The sequence below is a fragment of the Melospiza melodia genome, chromosome 15 (assembly GCF_035770615.1).
Source record: "Melospiza melodia melodia isolate bMelMel2 chromosome 15, bMelMel2.pri, whole genome shotgun sequence".
NCBI lineage: Eukaryota > Metazoa > Chordata > Aves > Passeriformes > Passerellidae > Melospiza > Melospiza melodia.
The window spans coordinates 8,926,495-8,951,138 of NC_086208.1; the positions used below are offsets into that span (position 1 = coordinate 8,926,495).

A 24,644-nucleotide genomic window follows, 5' to 3' on the forward strand; every position below is an offset into this window, starting at 1 on the left:
CCCACGAGCTGCTGACCCATCATGTGACGGCCGTGGTGGGGCCATGGCCGGAGATGTGGTATCCGATATCAGCCCTTATCACCCTGTGCTTGTGTGGGGCAGGGCCTGTCCTGGGTGTGCTGGGGCACCAGCTCCAGCCCTGGGGAGGGGGCAAACCCCATGTGTGTCAGAGGGAGGGCAGTGAGCTCATGTAGCAGCAGATCCCATCCCTTATGGAGAGATGCTGCCCTAGAGCAGCCGCTCCATGGCCGCCCAGCCTTCAGAGCACTGCACAGCCATTGCATGGGCTGGCTGTCACACCTGGGCTGCTCTTTGACCTGTCCCTGTGCCCACTGGGAGGTTTGTGCTTTGTCCCCCAGCACATGACTTACAGGGTGGCTCCAAACTGCTCTTGCTCTCCCTGGGCTGGGGCCTGTTTACAAAGCAGGGGCTGAAAGCTGCTATTTATCCTTGTGTACATACTGCATTCAGATCTGCTAAATAGGCAAGCCCAAAATGAAAGTCATCTGGGTTTTCTTTAATTAGAATAAAGTCCTGATGAATCATGAGGTTCTGTACCTCAAGGATGCAGCAGGAATTGGCTTTGGCTGCAGACAGCAAGGTACAGCAGTCAGCAGAGCCGGCTGGCTGCCTTGACATCTGCTGGAAAGACTTGTTTTTCCCTCCCCAGTCACATGCTAGCTTGTGATCTGATCATGAGATACAAAGGATAACCTTCCAATATTTACTCTTCTCATCTGCAATTTCAAAAGGCAGGGGAAAAGAGCAAAAGGCAGCATAAGGGAGGAAAAAAAAATCTCCTTTTCCTCACTTGATCAGTGCTGCTGTGGGTGCTGTGCTTGTTGCTGGGACAGGCAGGAGTGTGGCTGCAGCACCAGGGGCTGTGCTTGTGCCTGTTGTGGCCATAATGGACCGTGTCAGTGCAGGCAGAGGAACTGCTGCTCTGTGTTCAGCCGTGTGGGCATCTCCCCCGCAGTGCCACCACACCTGTGTGCCAGCAGAGCCGGGCAGGGGCTGCCTGTCCCAGGGTGACCTGCACTGGCACAGGCAGGGCCAGCCTGTCCTCCCCCAGCCCTGGCCCTGGGCCATCCTTCAGCATTCCACTTTCACCTTTTATTATAAATGTCAAAGTGACATTTTTTATAACAATATCCTAATGTAGGCAGCCAGGCAGGTGGAGTTACTTGTACGTGCTCCAGTCCAAAGGTTTATAGCAAGCCCAGCTGCAAGATTAAACCAGAATCACCCTTGAATAAAATCCCCTATATAATCTTTGGGGAATTTTTGCTACTGCAGCTTGGGTACGTTTACTTCTGTGAGCTGATGCCTGTCAAGGACCAAAAACCCCCAGGGCTGCATCGTGGTGCCACAGGGCTGTTGGCTGTGAGGGTTTCAGGCTGCTGAAGGCTTTGAGGGAGAGCAGTGGGGCAGGGCTGTGTGCTTGCTGAGCCAGACAGGTGTATGCCAGTGAGCACCAAACCTGCCACAGGCTGCAGGTGTGCAGCAAACCTGAACTGCATGTGCAGTGGGATTGCTCTGGGAATGGCAGGCTGGATCAGCAGCCTGTGCCTGTGCTCCCCAAGCTGTGCCAGGGGAGATGCTGCAGGCAAAGCCAAAAGGGCTGTGCCAGTGTGTGACACGGGTGTGTCAGCCTGACACAGGGTGAGGAACACCACCATGGCTGCCCTGGCAAACAGCGACTGCTTGGAGGAGCAAGGAGGGGAGAAGCAGCCAGTCCAGACTGAGGGATGAGAGCAGCACCCAGCCACAGGCTGGCCACAGGCTGGCCACAGCTATTGCAGTGTGACAGGGCTGAGGCTGTGGTGTTTCCAGTAAAAACACCCACTGTGTCAGCTGGGAGGGAGGCAGAGGGCACAGAGGGACGATGCCCCACCTAAGAGGGAGGGCACGAAGGGAGGGTGCCTGCTGGGTGCCTGTGATGTGGTGAGGGTGGTTTGTGGCAGGCAGGTAGATCCCAGTGCTGAAGGGAGCAGGGCTGGATGGTGATGGAACCAGCCTGAAACCAGCCTGCCCCCCCAGCTGGCCCCTGTGCCTTTGCCAGGACCATGGCATCCCTGAGAGGGGCTTGGGTAGCTGGGGCTTGGTGTGGTCCCTGCAGGGAAAGCTGGGGCAAGGTGAACAGGAGGTGATCTTAAATTAAAACCCAAACTATCTGTGTTAAGGGCTGTCTCCAGTAGGCATGGTTATTTCTGATTTCTGATTGGGAAGTTTTGAAACTGTTTAAATCCAAGTTATGTTTTCCCTGCTATTACAGGAGCTTCACATTGCAGTTCCTAACCTACCCTCCCATGTCCACACTTAGCTAAAGACCCATTTTTTTCTCAAAAGTATGCCACTTTCTTTCCTTTGGCAAATATTTCTGTGGCCTCTGCTGCAGCATTAACCAGAGCTGATTAGGAGGGCTGTGACAGGCTGATGAGGGGTTTGGTGTGCACTCATCAGTGGGCCTTGTGTGACAGTGGCATATCAGCCTCTGGCACACAGTGTTTGGAAGGCATTTGGGTTTTGTGGACCTGGCTGACCTGTCACTGTGCCCCAGAGGCATTTCTGAGCACTCACTGTGGTTTCCTGGTTCACTGGCCTTTCCCTGCCTCTGTGGAATGAGAGCAGGCCTGACCCAGAAAGCTGGATGCAAAGTGATCAATAGTGATGGCAGCTGGCCAGCAGCACTGCCTGGCTCTGCCTTAGTCCCAAAAGAGATCAATGCATTCAGAATTCATGCAGGTGTTCTGGGCTGGAGGAGGCTTCAGCCTTGGTCCAAGGGTTGTGGAAGGCTGAGCTTACCATGCCCCATCCCTGGAGAATGACTTTGGTCCTTCTGGTCCCCCTTCCCAGTGGTTCTCAGCAGGTTCTGCTGTGCGAGGTGTTGTTCTGCAGCAGGTGAGGGGTGGCAGCAGGGCAGGTGCCATGGCAGGGGACACAGCAGCTCTGGTGTGATCCCAGCAGGGTGAGTGCTGGGGAAGGACATCCATCTGCTCATCCCTGAGGGCACTGGGACACTTGTCCTGGACAGACAGCAGTCCCTGTCTGTAAGGAAACAAATCCTAAAGAACATCCTTTGGAGCAGTTTCCTCCTGCCTGCTGTGTCCCTAGGGGACAACAAGGGCTTTGTGGCTGCTCAGGGCTCTGGGGAACCAAAACAACCACGGCATGAGCTCAGAGGCTGTAAATCAGCCCTGAGCAAAGGCACTGCCCACTGCTTTGATCTCCAGGGCTTTCATTTCATTCCCTCTGCAGAGATAGACACAAGGTCACACTAATGGCTGGGACATGAAAAACTTATGTGGCCTTTATTGATTCTGGAGTGATTAATGAGTCCAAGGGAAGGACAGTGATTCATGCACGTGAACGGTGCCTGGGAATGAGCAATGCTGGTCAGGGTGGCTTTTAATTCCATAATGGAGCCTGTGGCCAGCTGCTGTGGGGTGGCAGCATGGCTCTCCCAGACACTTTGCACTGGGCAAACACCTGTTTGCAGGCAGGGAGCTCTTGTGCCTGTACCTCAGTTCTGTTTGCCTGGCTTTGCTCTGCCCCTTTTGAGAGGGGATCAAAAACAGCCAGACCTGAACTCCCACTGTAGCTTTGTTGACAAAGCCTCTTGAGGCTTTCCTGCTGCTATCCCAGGTGGCCTGGCAGGAGAGGCCTGGGAAAGGTAAAGCAGGGCACCCCCAGCAGGCATCCTCCAGCCTGTGAGCTCAGGGAAGGGGCTCCAGAGCTGCCTGCTGTGCTGAGCCCTGCACACAATGGGTTTGAGCTGCTTTTCCACCCCCTCAAGCATGTGCTGAGCTGTGCCAGGGTGGGTACCTGGCTCCTTCCACAGCCTCCACCCCACTGCACCCTGGGCATGGGCTCCACAGCCCCCAGTTCACTCTGTGCCACACATTCAGCTGGAAACTCATGCAAGGGGAAGTCATCCTAATTTTGGAGAGGGACATCAGGCCCAGCTTGAAGGATCTGGGCAGTGGTTATGCAACTTTCCTTTTATTTGAAGAAACTTCCCCCTCCTGGTTGTCCCAGCTCTGTGGCCATGACTTCAGCTGTCACCCTGCTGCCAGAGCTCATTCTGCTGGGCTCACTGCTCTCTCAGAGACCTGCTGCACCTCTCAGGGACTTGCCACAGTGGGATTCATTTGTTGCTGGCACTGCTGACCATGGCACTGCAGGAGAGGGTGGGAGCACCACAGGAGGCGCACAGAAAAACACTCTGTGCTCCCAAGTTAGCCACCAGGCCAGGTTGGTTTTCCTGTTTACTCCCTAAGTGGAAAATAGGAAGGGAGTAAAAAAACCTCATCCCCTTGGCTATATAAAGGTCCTGTTGTGTGGGCACAGAAATGTTACCTTCTTTTCATTTTTGCCTTGGCGTTTCCAGGTGTGTGGCGTGGGCTGTGGTGTCAGTAAAGCAAATAAGGGGGGATGCTGGGAATAGCAGCTCCTCTGCAGGAGATGTTTCCTCTCAGACTGAGGATTTGGTGGTCAGAGCACTTTGGTGAGCGGCTGTGTTAGGGTTCTGCAGAGCATGAGGGTCACAGAGGGTCAGGCAGGCCTTGTGCTGGTTGTGCTGGGCACACACAGGGCCCCAGGTACACCTGGCACTCCCAGCTCAAAAAAAGGGCAAAAGGTGAAGAAATGCCCCTGTCCCTACAGAAATTCATGGGTAGGCTTCCAGGGAAAGGTTGGCTGGCAGGCTTGGCCAGCAGGAGTGAGAGGTGGGAGCAGATAAGACATTGTCATGCCAGGAAACTGAGTTTCCAGCATCAGGATGTGTTATGGGGATTGTAAACCCTGTGATCCCAGAGATGTTGCTAAACCTTGTTTGCCTTGGACTGTTTGTCCAAAAAGATACCGAGACATGAACTCTTTCTTCCCTTGTAATTGCCCATAATCTTATCTGAAGCCTCCAGAGTGTCCTAGAGACTTCTCAAGGCGATAACATGGAGATAACTACCAGACAAAAAAGAAGTCAGGAGCAGCTATTTCTCGGGTCTGCTGGTAAATAGCACAGGTTTGTTGCCCAGCTTTTGTCACCCTTATTTGTCACAGAGAAGGAAAGGACACCCAGAGGTGTCCAAGTCTCTCTCAGGCAGTGATTGACCTTTCTTGCCTTCTTGCCCCTCTGGGATAGCTGAAGCTGTTTTGAGGAGTAAAGTCCCAAAGCTGCCTTAGCTGATTACAGGGAAATATTGCTGCATGAGAATGCAGCCATAGCTCAGTGTGCAGCTGCCCAGGCCAGGGGCGTTTCACCAAAGGTGTTTTTGGTGTGTGTGTTGTGGGCCTGTGGATCCCCTCCAGGCAAGGGGCTTGCTGATAGCTCTGGTGGTGGTTTCCAGGCACCTTCTACTGCACAGGGTTTGTGGCTTCTCACTTGAGAGAGGAGCATCTCACCATAAACTTACAAAAGTATGTGCAATAGTAAAAAGGATCTTCCAAACATAGGATTTTTTTTTTTTTAAATTCAGTTCTGTGTCTGTATCTGAACAGTTCAGTCTCTGTAGTCTTCCCATAGCATTTACTGCCTGTCCAGTTCTGGAGCCAGGACCTGGATTCTATGTTAATTATGGTTCCTTCATCCAGTTCATTGATTAAAAACGTGACATTTCAAAGAGAGAAGACAAAATTCTTGTCTGACAAAGTGTCTCACTGATGCTGGTTCATGGCTGAGATATGGTTTGCAGAGCTATGAGCTGGCCAGGTTTTGCCTCTGTTTTTATGTGCTGTGTGACCTTTGTGTCATTCTGGTTCTCAGTCAAAGTGCAATACCAAGTAAGAGCTGCACCAAATGTGAGCATCCTGTGTCAGCACCATAGCAAGTGACTGTGGCCAGATCTGTTTTCTGCAAATCCTCCTTGATTGGCAAAATAAACTGTTTAAGGGAGTAGAGCTAAATCAATCAAGCCATGCCTTGGCTCTGGGTCATGGTGATTTGCCTCTAGCATTGTCCTGCTTACTCCTTCAAATACTGGCTTAGTTTTCCTTTGGGTGAGTCCCTCAGCACTGGAGCTGGGCAGGACAGACATCCACTCTCCATGCCATTGGGGTGTCCTCAGTTAGTCCAGGTGCAAACGTGTATTTTGGAAGTCATAAAAGGGAGGTGAAGGATATTTCAATGTCAGTTCTTCCAGGCAAAGCAAACTAATGGGGCAAATGAGCACTTCACTACCCCACTGCAGAGATTTCATTAACACAAACCAGTGCACAGTCACTGAGGACGTGCTGTCAAAGCAAATTGATTTTTTTTGCTGTTTTGCTCACTCACTTTAGGGCTTTTGGCGCTGCCAGCAGGGCTGTCCCTGGCTCGTGGCTGTGCCCTTTGCCTGCCAGCCCTCATCCCCACACACTCTGGGGTTCCCTGCTGGCCTGGCTGTGCCACAGCCATGCTCTGAGGGCCTGGGGCACTCATGGTACAGCTCACCCCATGGCAGCACTGCTGATCCCAGCAGCAGCTCCCAGGGGAGCCCAGCAGCTGCAGGAGTGGCCAGGGGCTGGTGTGGGTGGCCAGGGGCTGGTGTGGGTGGCAGGGTTCACCATGTGCCCTGGGAGCACAGGGACAGGCGTGGGGCACTCACAGCCTGACTCTGCCCAGCTTCCCATTGCAGCTCCGTGTGCACAGGCTGCCCCAGCTCGCCCCGGGGTTACCACACATTTCTGTCATGCTTGCAAAATGCTGTTACCACAAATTGCAAAAACCAACCTCATCCTCATCTGATCAGAGTGAAACCAGCAGAGCTGTGCACGGCGTCTCCGGCATGTCCGGTGCTCCTGCAGGCACACAGCCCTTGCTCAGGCACACAGCTCTGGTTCAGACACACAGCTCTGGCTCAGACACACAGCCCTTGCTCAGACACAGCTCTGGTTCAGGCACAGCTCTGGTTCAGACACACAGCTCTGGTTCAGACACACAGCCCTTGCTCAGACACAGCTCTGGTTCAGGCACACAGCTCTGGTTCAGACACACAGCCCTTGCTCAGACACAGCTCTGGTTCAGACACACAGCTCTGGTTCAGACACACAGCCCTTGCTCAGACACAGCTCTAGTTCAGGCACACAGCTCTGGCTCAGACACACAGCTCTGGCTCAGGCACACAGCCCTTGCTCAGACACAGCTCTGGTTCAGGCACACAGCTCTGGCTCAGACACACAGCTCTGGCTCAGACACACAGCTCTGGCTCAGACACACAGCTCTGGCTCAGACACAGCTCTGGTTCAGGCACACAGCTCTGGCTCAGGCACACAGCCCTTGCTCAGACACACAGCCCTTGCTCAGACACACAGCTCTGGTTCAGGCACACAGCTCTGGTTCAGGCACACAGCTCTGGTTCAGGCACACAGCTCTGGCTCAGACACACAGCTCTGGCTCAGACACACAGCTCTGGCTCAGGCACACAGCTCTGGCTCAGGCACACAGCTCTGGCTCAGACACACAGCTCTGGTTCAGACACACAGCCCTTGCTCAGACACAGCTCTAGTTCAGGCACACAGCTCTGGCTCAGACACACAGCTCTGGCTCAGGCACACAGCCCTTGCTCAGACACAGCTCTGGTTCAGGCACACAGCTCTGGCTCAGACACACAGCTCTGGCTCAGACACACAGCTCTGGCTCAGACACACAGCTCTGGCTCAGACACAGCTCTGGTTCAGGCACACAGCTCTGGCTCAGGCACACAGCCCTTGCTCAGACACACAGCCCTTGCTCAGACACACAGCTCTGGTTCAGGCACACAGCTCTGGTTCAGGCACACAGCTCTGGTTCAGGCACACAGCTCTGGCTCAGACACAGCTCTGGCTCAGGCACACAGCTCTGGCTCAGGCACACAGCCCTTGCTCAGACACAGCTCTGGCTCAGACACAGCTCTGGTTCAGGCACAGAGCTCTGGTTCAGGCACACAGCCCTTGCTCAGGCACACAGCTCTGGTTCAGGCACACAGCCCTTGCTCAGGCACACAGCTCTGGCTCAGACACACAGCCCTTGCTCAGGCACACAGCTCTGGCTCAGGCACACAGCTCTCCTTTGCTGCTTTTGGAGTTTTCCCCCACTGCAGACCCCGTGGCCTGTGCAAATGGCTGTGATCACTGCAGCCAGGCTGCTTGCTGCCACAGTCACTGCCTTTTGCTGGGGGCTGAGGTGGCCTTGCCACGCACAGATGGCTGCAGTAAAGCTGGAGGTGTTGGGGAGGCTCTGCTGGGCTGCTCCTGAGCAGAACATGGGGGCTGCCACAGCATCCTGCAGACACAGGCCTGGCTGGGGCTGGCTGAGGAGCCCACCCCAGGCTCTTCACTCCCTGTCCCACAGGGTGGGCAGCACCCTGTCCTGGCAGGGCAAAGGGAGCAGGGCACTCCCTGTGTCCCCACTGCCACCTGACAGCTCCTCCTGACCTCGCCCTGGTCTCTGCAGTGGCACAGCCACGTGGAGGGATGAGTGGCTGCAGCACGGAGGCACTCTGGGACACTCTGGGCATTCCCAGGAGCAGGTAAAAGTAGTATATTTAACAGTTGCCACAGGTCCTGGAGGCTCTTTATCCTGTTGGAGAGCAGCTCAGCAGCACCAGCTCCCATGACAGACCTGTCTGTGCTGCTGGGCTGTGCTGTGCCTGGTGCACATGCCACATGTTGGGGAGCACTCCCAATTTCTTTCCCTGGAGCTCACCAGGTGGGTCTGGCTGTGAGCCAGGCTGGAGCTCAGCCCCTCCAGAGCTGATGGCAATGCTGGGGGTGGCTGGGCAGTCTGGGGGGCTGGAAGGACTCGGGTAACAGGCACTAAAAATGGGGGCTGTGACAGGATGCTGCAATGAAGTTAGAGCTGTGCTCTGCCTTCACCCATGAACTGCAGCAGGGGCAGAATTGCCCCATCAGTGCCACTGCCCCACAGTGACAGGGTGTCAGTGCAGGGCCATCAGCTGGGGACACTCAGCTCTGCCTTAGAGTGACATGTCATATGCTGGGATCATATGGTTCCTCTTGTGTCACTTATCAAGTGACTCAAAAACATCAGGGCATGAAAGTTCTTTGGCAATGCTAAAAACAAAACTTAAGGAAAAAATTCTCCTTCCCTTACTCCATAAAAGTTTAGCATTGTGCAGATGATCTAAAATTATTTTGAAGGGCTAAAGGCTGTCTGAATTTTAAGTGTTTTATACTGGGTGCAGGGATGTCCTGTGTCTAAAATAGATGAGACACTTCAGAGGGGAGCCTTTGGTCTTTCCAGACAAGAGACACAAGACACACAGCAGAACCCTGCTATTGTTGGAGGCTGGCTGTAGGAAAAGCAACTGCAAAAGGCCAGGTTTGGTCTTCTGCTGTGCTTTGTACTTAAAAGTATGTGTTTTATCATGGCAGGTGAGAGAAGCTGGACTTTAAAGGCTTACCTTGCTCTAGCAGGAGGCCTGCAGGAGGTTGTCCAACCTGACTGCAGCCCAGGTCATTATGGTGGTCCCACCCCCTCCCAAATTCTTAGTTTCACACATTTTCCTGTTCTGCAGGCTTGAAGATATTAGCCACTCTCAGGAAGATAATTTCCCAAAGGCCCTCAGAGCCTTGCCTGTGTGTCTTTGGCCCTCTCCGGCAGGCATGGCAGGTGGATGTTCTTGCTCTGAGCCCACACAGGTTTGTAGGATGCAGCAGAAGCTTTCTGGGGTGCTGGGCTTGTCAGAGCCTGGCTTCACCCCCCTGCCTGAGCCGGGCTTTGCAGCGGCTTGGGTGATGCAGCCCCTGGGCTGGGGGTGAGGGGACACATCACACAGGGCAGGGACAAACCAGCCCTGCCCCGACACAATCAGCGTTTCTAAATGAGCTCTGGGCTAATCATCACGGCTCGTATTTCCATCCCCACCTGTCACCTATGTCAGCTCATGGGACACCAGAGGGCAGCTAAATGAGGAGAGCACTTTGGTATTACCAGGCAGCTGGAGCAGCAGCTGAGGGAGGGCATTGCAGGGCTCCAAACACCTCCACTCATGGCAGAGCTGCCCTGCAGGGGTGGGACACATCCCTGGCATCGGGGTCTCCAGCAGCACGGCTTCCACGGGCTCAGCACCGCCTGGCCATCCATCCCTGATCCATCCATCCATCCCTGATCCATCCCTCATCCATCCATCCATCCATCCATCCATCCATCCATCCCTGATCCATCCATCCATCCATCCATCCATCCATCCATCCATCCATCCATCCATCCATCCATCCATCCCTGATCCATCCATCCATCCATCCATCCATCCCTGATCCATCCATCCATCCATCCATCCATCCATCCATCCATCCATCCATCCATCCATCCATCATCCATCCATCCATCATCCATCCATCCATCCATCCATCCATCCATCATCCATCCATCCATCCATCCAACATCCATCCATCCATCCATCCATCCATCCATCCATCCATCCATCCATCACCCATCCGTCCATCCATCCATCCATCCCTCATCCATCCATCCATCCATCCATCCATCCATCCATCCATCCATCCATCCATCCATCCATCCATCCATCCATCCATCCATCCATCCATCCATCCATCCATCCATCCATCCAGCCTCCCGGGGCTGCTGCGGGGCTCCGGCTCCCCGCGGTGGCCGCGTCGGGCGGGCGCAGCTGCTGGGGCGGGCTGGCCGCTGCCTTTCCGGGGAGCCGGGGTAAATACACAGCGCCAGCTGCCAGGGAAGCGCTTTATGTACACCACACCCGGAATGTATACAGAGAAACGCGGATCTCGGTGCGTGTATGCGCACACGTAACGATGCGTGTGTCTCTGTAAATTCGTGTAAGTGTGTATAAACGTGATGGGTGTATACACGTGTACTGAGTTCCGACAAAAACGTCTACGGCTATAAAACATATAGATTCTATAGGTGTACGTATATGAGTATAGGTATGTTCATGCATGTGCAAATACACAGTATATGAAATATCCATGCTCCAGCATGTGCGCCTGGACACACACACACACACATTCGTTATTCGTGTGCCTGTACACAGCGGCACCTCTCGGTGTCCCTGAGGCCCCCGAGTGTCCCCGAGCCCCTCGGTGTCCCGGTGTCCCTCGGTGTCCCCGAGCCCCTCGGTGTCCCGGTGTCCCTCGGTGTCCCCGCGCCCCTTGGTGTCCCCGCCGGTGTCCCGGTGTCCCCGCGCCCCTCGGTGTCCCGGTGTCCCTCGGTGTCCCCGCGCCCCTCGGTGTCCCCGCCGGTGTCTCGGTGTCCCCGCGCCCCTCGGTGTCCCGGTGTCCCTCGGTGTCCCCGCGCCCCTCGGTGTCCCGGTGTCCCTCGGTGTCCCGGTGTCCCTCGGTGTCCCCGCGCCCCTCGGTGTCCCCGCCGGTGTCTCGGTGTCCCCGCGCCCCTCGGTGTCCCGGTGTCCCTCGGTGTCCCCGCGCCCCTCGGTGTCCCGGTGTCCCTCGGTGTCCCGGTGTCCCTCGGTGTCCCCGCGCCCCTTGGTGTCCCCGCCGGTGTCTCGGTGTCCCCGCGCCCCTCGGTGTCCCGGTGTCCCTCGGTATCCCCGCGCCCCTCGGTGTCCCCGCCCGTGTCCCCGCGCCCCTCGGTGTCCCGGTGTCCCTCGGTGTCCCCGCGCCCCTCGGTGTCCCCGCCCGTGTCCCGGTGTCCCGGTGTCCCTCGGTGTCCCCGCGCCCCTCGGTGTCCCGGTGTCCCTCGGTGTCCCGGTGTCCCTCGGTGTCCCCGCCCGTGTCCCGGTGTCCATCCCGCCTCTGGCCGGCGGGTGGCGCCGTTGCCCGCGCGATCCCCGCGCTGTCGGGCCCGGGCGGGCTCAGCGCGCCTCTGGAAAGTTTCGGCAATTAAAAATATCGCTCCATTAACCTGTGAGCACGTAACGGAGAGATGGGGGAAAATGCCTTCGGGAGAGCGGCACAGTTTCCAATGTATTTAGCTTAGGAATGAGTTTTCACGCCTCTCTGCTTGTGTTTTCACTGCAGGTAATGTCCAACTAACTTGTACAGCTGAAGTCACTTGGGGAATGGGTGCTGTGCCTGGCAAAGTAACCCGAGGGACAGCAGGGTTGTCCTGGCTGGGCCTGGGACCCTCAGGCTGGCAGCAGGAGGTGGCCCTGGGCATGGACCTGCAGAGCCACCCCTGGCTCTGGGCTCACTGGGGCAGGGCAGCTCCAGCTGCACAAGGTTAACTTGGCTTGGGTCAGTGCCTGCAGGGTCACACAAGTAATGCTTTGGAGGAAAATTGTAATGAATGACTGGGTTTCATCTCGTTTGACCTGAAATTCAAACCCTCCAGCCCCACAGAGCAGAATGCAGCAGCCATGGGTTAATGCAGGCTGCAGATTCTGAACGTGGAGAGAGCAAAGGGGGAGAAGCTGCTGCAGGGGCTGCCCGGAGCAGGGAGGCTGTTGGGGAGAGCAGGGCCATGGCATCGCCCCTGTCAGCACAATCCCACCCAACACGAGCCCTCCCAGTGCCCCAGCTAACTCTCTCCTGAGAAAGGGCTAATCTTTACATGCCCCAGCCTTTCCCAACACATCCTGGTTCACAAGTTCAGCAGCTTCAAAGTTGGGTCTGATCATTAACCCTGAGAGACTGGAGATCACTGAAGCGTTTAAACGGCGTGTTTGAGAGGGCTGAAAGCACAAAGCTCAGGCACAAATCTGTACCCAAATTCCGAGACAATCTCCGTGAGGCAGATGGAGGGGTTTGGTTCAGCTGTGTGATGCCAGCACATTGTGTAGGTTTGTGTCTTTGTTTCTTTTTAAAGCTGCTTTTGAGCAGCTGATGTTTCAAAAATGGTCATGGGTTTAGGATGTGTCTGCCCATGTGGTCTGTGGTGAGTATGGCTAGGCTTACTGTTCCCATGGACTTCTGTAAGAGAGATGAGAGGGTCAGAGTTCTTTGCTTTTGACAAAGACTTAATGAAAATTTCTCTTTTCTTCTGCATTTTCTCTATCACTTTTTTTTTTTTAATATGACAGGTACAGAAGAAAAAGCTGGTTGTGATCATGTTACACACAAAACCAGCAACAGCAGGCAGAAGCTCCATCTATGGTGGAGCTGGTTTTCAGTTTGTTATTTTCATGGGGTGGTTTTGATGTCAGAAATGTAGGTTGGAAGGGGCCTCTTGAGGCCACCTGGCCCTCCCTGTTGCTCAGTGTGAGTCCAGCTCCATTGGGCCTCTCAGCAGCAGTGAGCCCTCAGCAGTGTGATCTGCAGCACCCTGATAGCAATTTTGGAAGGATCTGAATGAACACTGAGGAGCAAAATCATTGGTATTCTCCTTGATGGGATTTAATCTTAATGCAGCTCATTAGTCTTCAAGGGTGGAAGTCTTGAACCTGATGGTGCCAAAGGATTTATTTAAATTCCGGAGGTATAGCCTCAAAACAAGGGAGGTGAAGGTCACAGAGTGAGGGAAGCACATGAATACAGCCCTGTCTGTGACTCTGGGGCTCCTGTGAGCAGAGGTCGAGCCCCAGGTGCCCCCAGGGCAAGGCTGGCAAAGGGCTGAGCCTTGAGCCCTGCTGGTGCTGCTGTTCCTGAGGGTCAGCCAGGGATCTGCTCCAGGAAAAGCAGAGCCTCGTCTCATCCTTGAGGGGAACCTGCCAAAGCAGCCAGAATGGAGCACATGCTGAGGCTGGTGCTGGTTTTATTTTCACCTGTTTGTATTGCTGCTATTGGGGTCAGAGGGTCAGGCTGGATCCTGCAGCACAGACACCTGCTGGGGCAGGCTGGCACTGCTGGGGAGGGCGAGCTGATGGCAGTGGGGCTGTTCAGGGGCTGAGAGACCGTGTCCCTGCACATCCTGGCAAATCCCACCCGCACATCGAGGCCCCATCCATCCCCTGCAGTTTCTGCTCCCAGCCCGGGTGCCAGGGCTCGTCCCCAGCCTGGCCCGTGCCTGGGTGGTGGCACCGGGCTGCCTGCCAGCCTGCAGGGCACAGCAGCGTGGTGGCCGTGCCGGCTCCCACCCACCAGGCACAGAACCCCAGGGCGTGGCTCTGTTTCATCTTCTGCCTTTCATCTCCTGAAATTGTCCCACAGTGCCCAAGCAGGCTGGCACGTTTTCAGCACTGAAAACCAGATGTTGCCAACTTTCCAGTGGTTGTGCTTGGTGCTTTGTGCTGTTAGTTTAGCAGAAGTGTGCACGTCATGCCTCTTGCAAAAACAGATAGGATTTATTCCCTGAACAAGGGTCAGCTCTGTTTTCAGTGCCTTTGTCTCCCTCGCAATGTCTGTGTAGGTCAGAAATGTTGCTGCCGGCTTCCATGAGCACGGGTTCAGTAGCACCCTCCACTGCAAGACTCAGTCCTGCTCCCCCTTGCTTACCTGGGCGCTAAGCAGCTGCTTGGTTCATGCCTGCAAAAGCACTTGCCTGAATATTTTTGCCAGTTAAATGAGTTATTTTTTTCCATCTGTATTTTTAGACATTAAACCCAGAGTTTAGTCATCACCTCTATGCTTCCTATCTGTGTGCAAGTACTGCAGAGGAGATAAATATAGATATAGATACATAAATATACATATGTATAGCTGTATGTATATATAATATACACATATAAGTGTATATATATATATATATATATATATAAAACATACATATGTATGTATAGATATAATATGCACACACACATTCATGCTGTGTGAAAGACCTGTCCTAAAATAGGAAATCTGGTGCCTGGGGATATGGGCTTTCCCAAAAATGAACTTCAGAAGAGGTAGGAGGCCCCTGCCTTTGTGTGCATGCAGGGCTGTGATCCTGGGGGACCAGCAGGGAGGAGGGCAGGCTCACACAGTGCCCAACAGGCTTCTGGCAGAGCCTCTGAGCTGTCCAGAGAAATGGTGCCAAGCCACATGGGCCAAGGCTTGCCAGTGGCTGCAGGAGCTGCTGTGTGAGCTGCCTCAAGTTTTGTTGAGGGAGGTTCATGGTCTTGCACCCATCTTCATGACAAATTCCCAATTCAAACCAGGAAAAATAAGGAAGGTTATTCCAGAAGTTTCATTAGCATTTTCTTTCATAGTTACTGGAAAAATAAAGTGGCACATTAGTCATCTCAGAAATACTGCAGAGCAGTGTGAGGGCAGGGGGTGGGATTTTAGTGACGGTGGTTTTTGTGGTTTTTGTGGACTAATTGCTGTAACTGAAATATGGCATCCTTAAAGAAATGGAGGCACAAATCTGAGCAGGGACAGAGCTTGCTACGTCACTTCAGGCTGCCTTCTGACCTTATTTTCAAATTCCCACAGGAAGGAGCACTGGCAACATGAGACCCTGGGGACACTGACAGGCCCACCTGCTGACAGACTGGCCCTGCCCTGCCCCAGGTGAGCCTCCCTTGGTGTCTCTGTGGGTGTGGAGAAGCTTGTGCACACATATGTGCGTGAACACACGTGTAGACATAGGCATGGATGTCTGTATGCTCATACATACAATATATGTGCATACACACATCCCATGATACATGTGATACACTCATCCATACCATATGTGTGTATACATGTATTCTACACACATAAAAATACTCATACACATACACAGACATGTTGTATATGTAAATATATGGACATGGATGCACATTATACATGTATATGTACATATATAGCATATCTATACTTCTGTTACACTTATATATTGTATATATACACATATATTCAATATATGTGTATATATACAATATGTTTTAATATAAAAAACAATATATATATATATATATATATATATTTTATATATTATATATATAAAACATAACTTCTGTTGTTGAGACCAAACTGTCCCTAAGGAGGCTCAGAGGCTGGGACTGGTTTGCAGCCCTCTCTACAGGGTTTTTATCCTGTCCTTCAGCTCCACCACGTTTGCAGAAGGGCTGCAGTACCTCCCTGTGTGCCACACTGGGTGGGAGCTGGCAGAGCCCTTGGTCCAAGCACTGAACATTTAGACCAAGGTACAGCTGTTTGTTTTGGTTTGGTTTGGTGGTTGAATTTTTGTCTGTAGATGACATAAGGGGCCATAAGCACTTGTACTCCATGCAAGTATTGATTTCCAAAGGGAAGTGGCTGATGAATCACTGCAGGTCCAGCTCTGAAAGATGCCCAAGTGCTGCTTGACCCAGCATTCTCCTTGGGCCTGCAGGGAGTGACTCTGCAGCAGTCGTGAGGGCAATGGAGACAAAGATGAATGGCTCATTTCCCCTGTAATGCAGCACAGAAACAGGCTTTCATGAAAAACAGAGCACAGGCAAGATGGAAAGGGCGGCAGCCGCTCGCGAAGGTCGCACATATAATTTCTTTTGGCAAGTTTGCCTCTGTGGCTGACAAAAGCAGGACAGATCAAGTGTCTTCCATCAGACCTGGATTAAAAATGAAGTCATGTTGCTTGGAGAACTGACAGTCCCACCAAAAATAATAGAGGCTGCTGACAGTTCTGGCTTTGCAATAAAAAGCCTCTTCCCACGTTGTCAAAAGAGCGTCTCTGGTATGGGCATAAATAAGGCATTATTTGAATGGAAATGTTAATGGCAAGGAGCTATAAATCATATTGGTTTGTTGCACTAACAGACTGGGGCTGAAAAATATGTTCTTGTTTGTCATGTATATGGAAACACATGTGTGTGTATATAAACAAAACTTGCACATCTATTCCTATCTCTATATACATTGATGTATGGTTCTGTGCATGTTCCATACACATAATGGTAGCTAAAATTACTTAGCAAACAGTCCTTCCCCTAAGAGCAAATGCTTGGTGTGATACACTGAGGGCTGTTGTGTAAGGTTTGACTGAGTATCTTTCCCATACATAAAGGTTGTAACGTAGCAACCATTTTTTTTCTGCTCAGAAAACACCGCTTCCAAGCTAATTATTACTGCCCTTATCAGTGGCACTGTCAGGGCTCCTGATGCACTGCTGGGCTGGGCAAGAGGCTCAGCAGCTTCCAGCAGCCACAGTCTGCATGAAGGTGCTCATGGAGAAGAGGAAGAGGCATGGTAAGTGAGGGCTCACTCATGGTGAGGGAGATGTTTGGAGCCTCAGGTGCTCTGATGGCCTTGCTGGGACAGGGAGATGCCCCTGGCTGCTCAGTGGGGCTGTGGCCACTGCTTGGGAAGAGCCCAGAGCCCAGGCCATGCTGCCAGCCCTGCCCTGTGCTGGGGGCAGCCAGGTCTTCCACTATGTCACATGTGTATATATAAATACATGCATATCCATATATATATATGTATATATATCCATATATATATATATCTATATCCATATATATATATATACACACACTTACATATCCATATCTATATCTATATCTATATCTATATCTATATCTATATCTATATCTATATCTATATCTATATCTATATCTATATCTATATCTATATCATCTATCTATCTATCTATCTATCTATCTATCTATCTATCTATCTATATCTCCATATAAATATATATGCTACATATTTATACACACATACACACATATATCCATATATATATACACATATACACACACACATATATATACACACATACGCATGTGTATATATATATGTATATATATATATATGTACATTTGAAAACTGTGCCACTCTCCTGAAGGCATTTTCCTCCATTTCTCTGTTACATACTTACAGAATAATATATATATGTACACAAATATATGTATGTTATATAAATACACACACACACAGACACACAGACACACACACACACACATCCCTGCATGGACATTGGGACATTGGGGTGAAGCAGAATTCCATCTCTCGACATCCACACCAACTCTTTGCCTAGAGGACCACAGCAGCTGGCCCTCAGTGTCTGCAGTGCCCAGATCATCCAGCTGCCCAGGCTGGAGGGTCAGTGCTGCCCTGGCACTCTGCTGGAACCAGGGCTGTCCCCACTGTCCCCACACCCCAGGGCCAGTGGGAGCCCCCCAGCAACGTCCTGGAATTGCTGCTGGGAGCAAACCCGGGCAGGGAGAAGGGAAGAGATCACACACAAGAAATTGCAAGCCAAGTGCATCTCCCCCAGCAGGCACTGTCCCTGCAGGGGCACTGCCTGGCGGGCTGGGGACAGCACAGGGCTCAGCCTGTGCTGCAGTCCTGGCCCTGGCCCAGCGTGCTGGCACCAGCTGGGCACTGCCAGCACCCTGCACTGTCCCCAGCACCGGGCTCTCAGTGATGGAGGTGTTGGGTGCAATGCCAACATGGGGTTATATAAACGTGAAAGCATTTTATATAAGCCTATTTTATCTGCAAATCATTTATATTTAGAACACCTATTTCTACTGGAAACACTAAAACCATGTTACATAAGAGCTTGTTTAAATCCTTTGGCTTAAGGCTCGGGCAGGGGGAGGGGTTGGTTCAGGCATGGCGCATTCAGGCTGCAGGTTATAATCACAGCCTCCACTGGCAGCCAAAACCCAGCCTTAAAACCCTTTTTGCTTTCATTCCACGCTGCCCTGACAATAGCAGAATACTTCCCTGAAGGGTAATTTTCCTCTTTCTCAGCGCTGCCTTTGCGTTTGGAAACTTTCATTTTTGATGCTGTGGGTGTGCTGCCAGCACAGGAGGGATGGCAGCAGGGCAGTGCCCGGGCAGTGTCCCTGTGCCCGGGCTGTGACAGGGGTGGGACACTGCTGACACCACCTGAGAGGCTGCCCAGCCATTCTCAGAAATTGAAAAAGGCACTAACTGGAAATGACCATTTAGCACTATAAAATGACTCTGTCATTCATGCAATGATGTTTTCTAATGAATGAGTTATCCCCCAGCCCTCCCGCGAGGGGGAGGCAGGAACGGCCGTGAGGATGGCCATCAAATCCTGTCTAATGCAGCTGTGAGCACCCTTTGGATGCTCACACTGCCCTGCTGCAGCCCTGAAAACACCTGTTCCCACCACGAGCCAGGACAGGCTGCTCCCCACAAGGCTGGGGTAAGCTGCACCGTGCTGTTGGCCATGCAGGGGCTGTGCTACAGGCTGCCCACAGCAGCACAGCACAGCTCTGGGGACTGCAGCCCCTCCTCATGCAGCCAGAGGTGCTGTGGTGGCCACCACAACACTGCTGTGCCAAACAAGTCCTTGCACAGCATTTAGATGCTGCTCCCACCTTGCTTTCCTGGTGTGAGGGACTCCAAAGATGGAGAAGATCCCCCCTCCCAGCGATGATGCTGTCTGTGAGTCTCTCCATTGCCCCACATCATCGATGCTGTCATGGTGAACAGCTCACCTTCAGCAACAGCAGGTACCACTGACCTTCCCTCCTTTACAGCCAGTCCAGACCAAACCTTCTGGTTTTTCCTGTCCCTCTTTGAAGGCAAGGTCAGGAATCACTTCCCTCACTTGCTTGCCAAGGCAGCAGGGCCAGGGCACTGTCCCCAGGCTGGATGTGCCCTGTCCCTCTGCAAACACACTGGGCTGGGCTCTCCCACTGCTTTCTCATCTGGATGCTCCTTTAATCCCCATCACTGCTCCAGTTCTCCCTGTGAGTGCTCCACATTCAGGTGACACCGTTCATTGGTTTCTATAAATGCCCAGGACACTGCAGAGATTTCAGGGACAAAGAGCTAAAGCTGTAAATGACTTTCCTCCTTACCTTAATCTCCCAACTCCCTTAAGGTGACTCCAGCACTGGGAGTCACCTGGTTTGTCCCCCCCAGTCAGCACCTGCTCTTGCAGGATGAGCTTTAACCACTCCATCTTTCATTTTCCTGCTGTATAGTGGAGAAGACAACACACAGATTTCTTAGTGCTGTGGGAGGAAGGCAATTAACATCTGTGCATGCTGCAAAGCCCCTTGAGATTTGCTTCCCCTCTGCAGGAAGTGAAGGTGTCTTAAACTGTTTGAAAGCCACATCATTCCTGAATTTCTGAGCTTTGTGGGCAATGGGCTGGTGGGCTGTGTGGCAGAGAGATGGAAATGGAGTGCCCTGGTGCCCAGAGGCAGCATTCCCTGCTGGGAATTACCCCAGGACAGGAGCAGCACCATCTCCACCTTGGTTTCTGCAGCACTTCCTGAGTGTTTTAAGAAGGGGGAAGGACCAGGCTGGCAGGTTCCTGACCTGGTGGAGAGCAGGGTGTCTGTGCTGGGCATGGAGCTTTGCTGAGCCCTTTGCTCAGCCCCACCACCCCAGAGCTGGTGCAGGCTGCCCTCCCTGCTTCCCCAGCTCCCCACACATCCCATCCCCACCCAAATCACTTCAGCAAATTCTTCTCATACCTCACTCCAGCCAGACGCTGTAAATTGGATTAAAGTCGTGCCTGGAGAGATTTCTCATGTCAAATATGTAAATCTAACTGAATCTGAACTGTTTCTGCTTTGCCACAGGGGTGCTGCTCCCCACACTCCCCTCCTGGCATGCAGGGAGCTCCCAGATCCAGCTCCTGGAGTTTGGAGCTGGCTCTCCTGTGCCACTGCCCACAGGAACCAAAACTGATGCCAAAACCTGCCACAGTGAAGAGGTTCATCTTGAAAATGCATCTCCTTATTTAGTCTTGGACACAAATTGTGCATGGGTTGATTGTTAAAGGAGCTGGGCATCCCACTGCTCCAGAAAATGGCCTGAGCTCCAGGGGCAGCTGGGCCACTGACTCCTGTCAGTTCACTCTGGGCACTCCATCTCCTCCTGGTTTTTATCACTTATCATAAAAGCCAAGTGATGTAGTGACTATTTCATGGAGAACAAACCTGTCTCATTTTTTGAGCATGGAAGAAGAGAAACTGAGGTGACAGGAAACATTGGGATCCTCAGGACCCAAATAATCTGGGAACACTCATGAGAAAAGCAAGCTGCAGACAGCCCAATCCAATTCCCCTGCTGGGCACAGCACCCAAACCCCTTCACTCCCAAGCCCCTGCCAGCTGGGATGCCCAACTGGGGAATGTCAGGGAAGAACTGCTCTGTGTCACCTGGCTGATGGAAACTGGGGACAAGGTCCTCACCCAAGGGCTGCTCTGCATCCATCTGCACTGCACTGACAAACACTGGCAATGGCAATGTACACAGCAGATTCAATTTAGCCACGGAAAGTAAATAAGTGGAGAGCATGGACTCACGGACAATAGCAATTTTCATTTCACCTAAAGAACAACCCAGTCAGAGATTTTAGCATGCATTTGCTAATGGCTCCGTGACCTCATAAATTCTGGGCACTGAGTTCATGCTTGCTTCTGAGCATGGTCCACACCTCATGGACCCTGGGAGCTGCAATGCAGAGCCCTCTCAGCCCACCATGCTCTGCAGGCTGACAGCAGCGCCTGGCCCTGCAGCTGCCCTGCTCCCTAAATCTTTCTGAGGAGCAGCAACACCTCCGTGCTGGGTGTGCAAGGCACTGGAGAGGCTGGCTGGGCCCTGGCCACAGCCCCTGCCCAGCCTCTGACAGGTCACAAACTGGCTCTGGGGACGGCAGCAGCTCCCTCAGGCACCCCTGCCATAAATCCACAGCTCTGAGTGCTGCTGTCAGCCCCTGGGAGGAAGAGGCACTTTAGCGAGAGACAAACACTGCTGGGGTTTGATTTTGTCATGGCTGGAAGGACGCCACGGATGGCAGCTCGGGGAGCAGGCTGTGCTCAGCTGGGACATCCATCTCCAGCTCCCTGCTGGCAGCCAGGCCTGGAACAGCTCCATCCCCCTGCCTGGCAGGTCCTAGCTGTTAAATAAATGTGCTGCCAGGCTGAGGTGGTGCAGGGAATGGCTTATGACCTTCATCCAACAAAAAAGAATTCAGGCAGGTGTGGAGAGAAGGTGAAGAATTGGTGTAAATGGCCATAATCAGTCGTGTTTTGGGGACACACAAGATACCAGTCTGCTGCCTATGCCTTAAGGCTTTGGTGTGGGCCTGCAGCTGTGAGAAGTGGGTGTTTTGCCCCAAACAGCCCGTGTGAGAGCCTCCCTGCTCCCAGCAGCTTCTGCAGCCCCACTCTGTTACCAGCTTCCCAACATCCTGTTTTCACTGGGATTATTTTAATCTTCCTGTTTCCCATCATATTTTTCCTCCTGCCCATGCCAACAAAGACTGCAATTCCTGGCAGACAGGGTGGAAACCTCCTCCCTCCACCAGCCTTTTGGAGGATGAGCTGGGCTCTGCCCTGGTCACTCCTGGCTCCTCTCCACTGCTGTGCTGGTACCACTGTGACCCACCAGGGCACCCAGCTGCTCACAGCACGTCCTTTGGAGCCCACTGGCACAGGGAATTGCTCAAGCAGCTCTGTGCTCTTGTATTTTGCTCTGTGCTGTCGTATTTTGCTCTGTGTTGGCTGAAGAGCAAAAACCCCTGCCCCACTGCTGACATCACTGTGGTTTTATCAGGGCAGCAGCAAAGCTGCAAGGCGCTGATTAACTGAGCCCCACAGGTGTGGGCAGCCAAGTTCCAGCTGCACACCGTGAGCCGGAGCTCCACTCAGCTTCCAGGGTTTGCTTTGCTCCTGGATGATGAAATCTCCTTGCCCTGTGCAGGTCCCTAAGCCAGTCCCAGGCTTTTCACCTTGCCCTGCTGGAAGTGGGTGCTGTACCTGGGTGATGCAGTTCCAAGGCCAATAGAAATACAGATCCAAATATCAGCAATCCCAAAGGACATTCCTGTCCTCTCTCCACTCCAACAGGCTGGCACCTTGCTGCTCCACAGGGCTAGGCATGGTGCAAAACTGACAGACCCAAACAGCTGAGTGTCTCTCTGTATAAAAGCAAGTGAAAAGAGAATAAGGAATCATGGGAAACCAGTGAAATATCATGTGTAAGGGTCCAAAAGATAATTTAGTATCTAGAATTAATTTAATCTTTCAATATGTGTCAACATCAAATCTGCTAAGGCTCTAACAATAGCAGAAAATATCTGAGACAAATATGACACAAAACAAACCCCAAACCCATCTGCTTTATTAATCACAGGCTTTAAGAATGTTTCTGCTAGTTATCCAGCTATTGCAAGAGCTGTACTGTCTGAATCAATATCCAAACAAACACAGATGTCACAGTAAATGTCATTCACTTACTGAGGTCCTTTAAATCCTCTAAATGATAAAATTCAAGACCGGCATCAAAAGGAAACATTGTTTCTCTACAGCCTCTAGCACTGAAGATTTAAACTCTAATCCAGTCTGAATGGCATCACCAAGAACAAGAATTAGAAAATGTCCTTTCACTGCCTGAGCCTGGCTTTGGAGCATCCACTGCTGCAGCCTGAGCTGCAAACTAAAAGATCAACAATTTGTAAAGCAGAAATTCTACCCTGGCTACACTTGCTTTTTGGGAAGATGCTGTGGAGATGATGACAGAAAAATGATGAGGTTTATACTTACCTTGCACCAGCCACAGTGGGATTAGTGTGGCAGTGAAGCTTCCACTCTACACAGCCCCAGAGCCCTGGAATACAGCTTGAGGACCATGGCAAAATTCAGATATAAAGGAAAGCCTGTATTTTATTGGGCCTCCCATCTATTCTGAGAGGGGCCAGTGATCTTTAACCAAGCAAGCAGGGGATCACCACTTGCCTTGGACTGTATTCAACCATGAATGATTACTAGAAGAATATAATAAGCCTAACCCAAAAGTTACAAGAAATCTGGAGAAATGAAAAGGGTAAGCTAAGACACAAGTAATGCAGAACATTACCAAATTAGGACAAAATAAATCAGCCTTCTACCAATGTTAAAACTGAAGAAAACCCATCAAACCATCAGGCAGCAATTCAGTAATGACTCTGTGCTCCAGAAACACAGATTGGATGTAAGCATAGATTAACCCAAGTCCCCAGGGACAGATGGAAAAGCCTTTCCCCACTCCCCCTCCAGCCATGCTCTTTTCTCAGTGTGTGAGCTGCAGGAATCATCCCCCAGCACCTTTGTGCTGGGAACAGGGGAGCCAAAGCTGGGACATGAAGGGCAATGGAGCTGCTGGCTCTGCTGCTGAGAGTCACAAGCTCCCTGTCCCAGCCCAGCTGCCAAACTCACACTTGGGTATTTCATACCATGCACAGCTACCCAGGCTGGGTGACATTCAGGTTAAAAGTAATTTTGGCAGCAGTAGCCCAGCATAGAGATTACAAAAGGTATTTTATTCTCAGAGCTCTCTATAGAAGGGCTGCTCAGCAGTCAGGGTGCAGCAGACAGATTCCTGAGGAAGGCAGATGACACGTGTGGCTGCTGCCAGCTATTTGCAGAGCGTGGCCATACCTGGCCATGGCCACGTCCCCAGGGGCCGCTGGGCACAGCTCCCCCTGCACACGGCCTGCTGCACACAGATCACCATTCCAGCCACGCTGCTCCCCGGCCAAAAGCAGCCACTGAACTTTTCAGCAGTCAGTATTTTAAGGAGCTCTCCAATAGCACTCAGAGTAAGCAGATAACCATTTTAAATATAGACAGAGGAATGGCACTGGGTGCCAGCAGTGATCTGGATTATTTGCTTGTTACTAAATACCCCTGGCAGGGCTGCCCAGGCCCTGCAGCTCGGGTCTGACGCAAACAGTGGCAGAACAGCAAACAAGAATTTACAGAGTTTTGTAAGAGCTGAAATAATTCAAGGAGTAAGGAACAGATTGGTTCAGGGCTGCTGTTGCTCAGGGCTGTGTCTGTGGAAGAACAAAGACAGGTTACTGTTTAATTACCTGTAAAACCCAGCTGAAGGCTTGATAAGCTCTTCCAGATCTCAGCAGCAGGAAAGCAACATGAGTATAAATAAAGAAAAGAAGACTTGTGGGA

General features: G+C 52.2%; 1 long non-coding RNA gene across 1 annotated transcript in view; it reads left to right on the forward strand.

Moving 5' to 3' along the window:
* The window catches only part of LOC134425233 (uncharacterized), a 30,005-nt gene that overhangs the window by 2,740 nt on the left and 2,621 nt on the right, over positions 1 to 24,644 (forward strand). Inside the window, exons 2-3 of the long non-coding RNA XR_010029618.1 lie at positions 15,208 to 15,285; positions 16,797 to 16,944. This is a non-coding gene — a long non-coding RNA (uncharacterized LOC134425233). The remainder of the gene's footprint in view (positions 1 to 15,207; positions 15,286 to 16,796; positions 16,945 to 24,644) is intronic.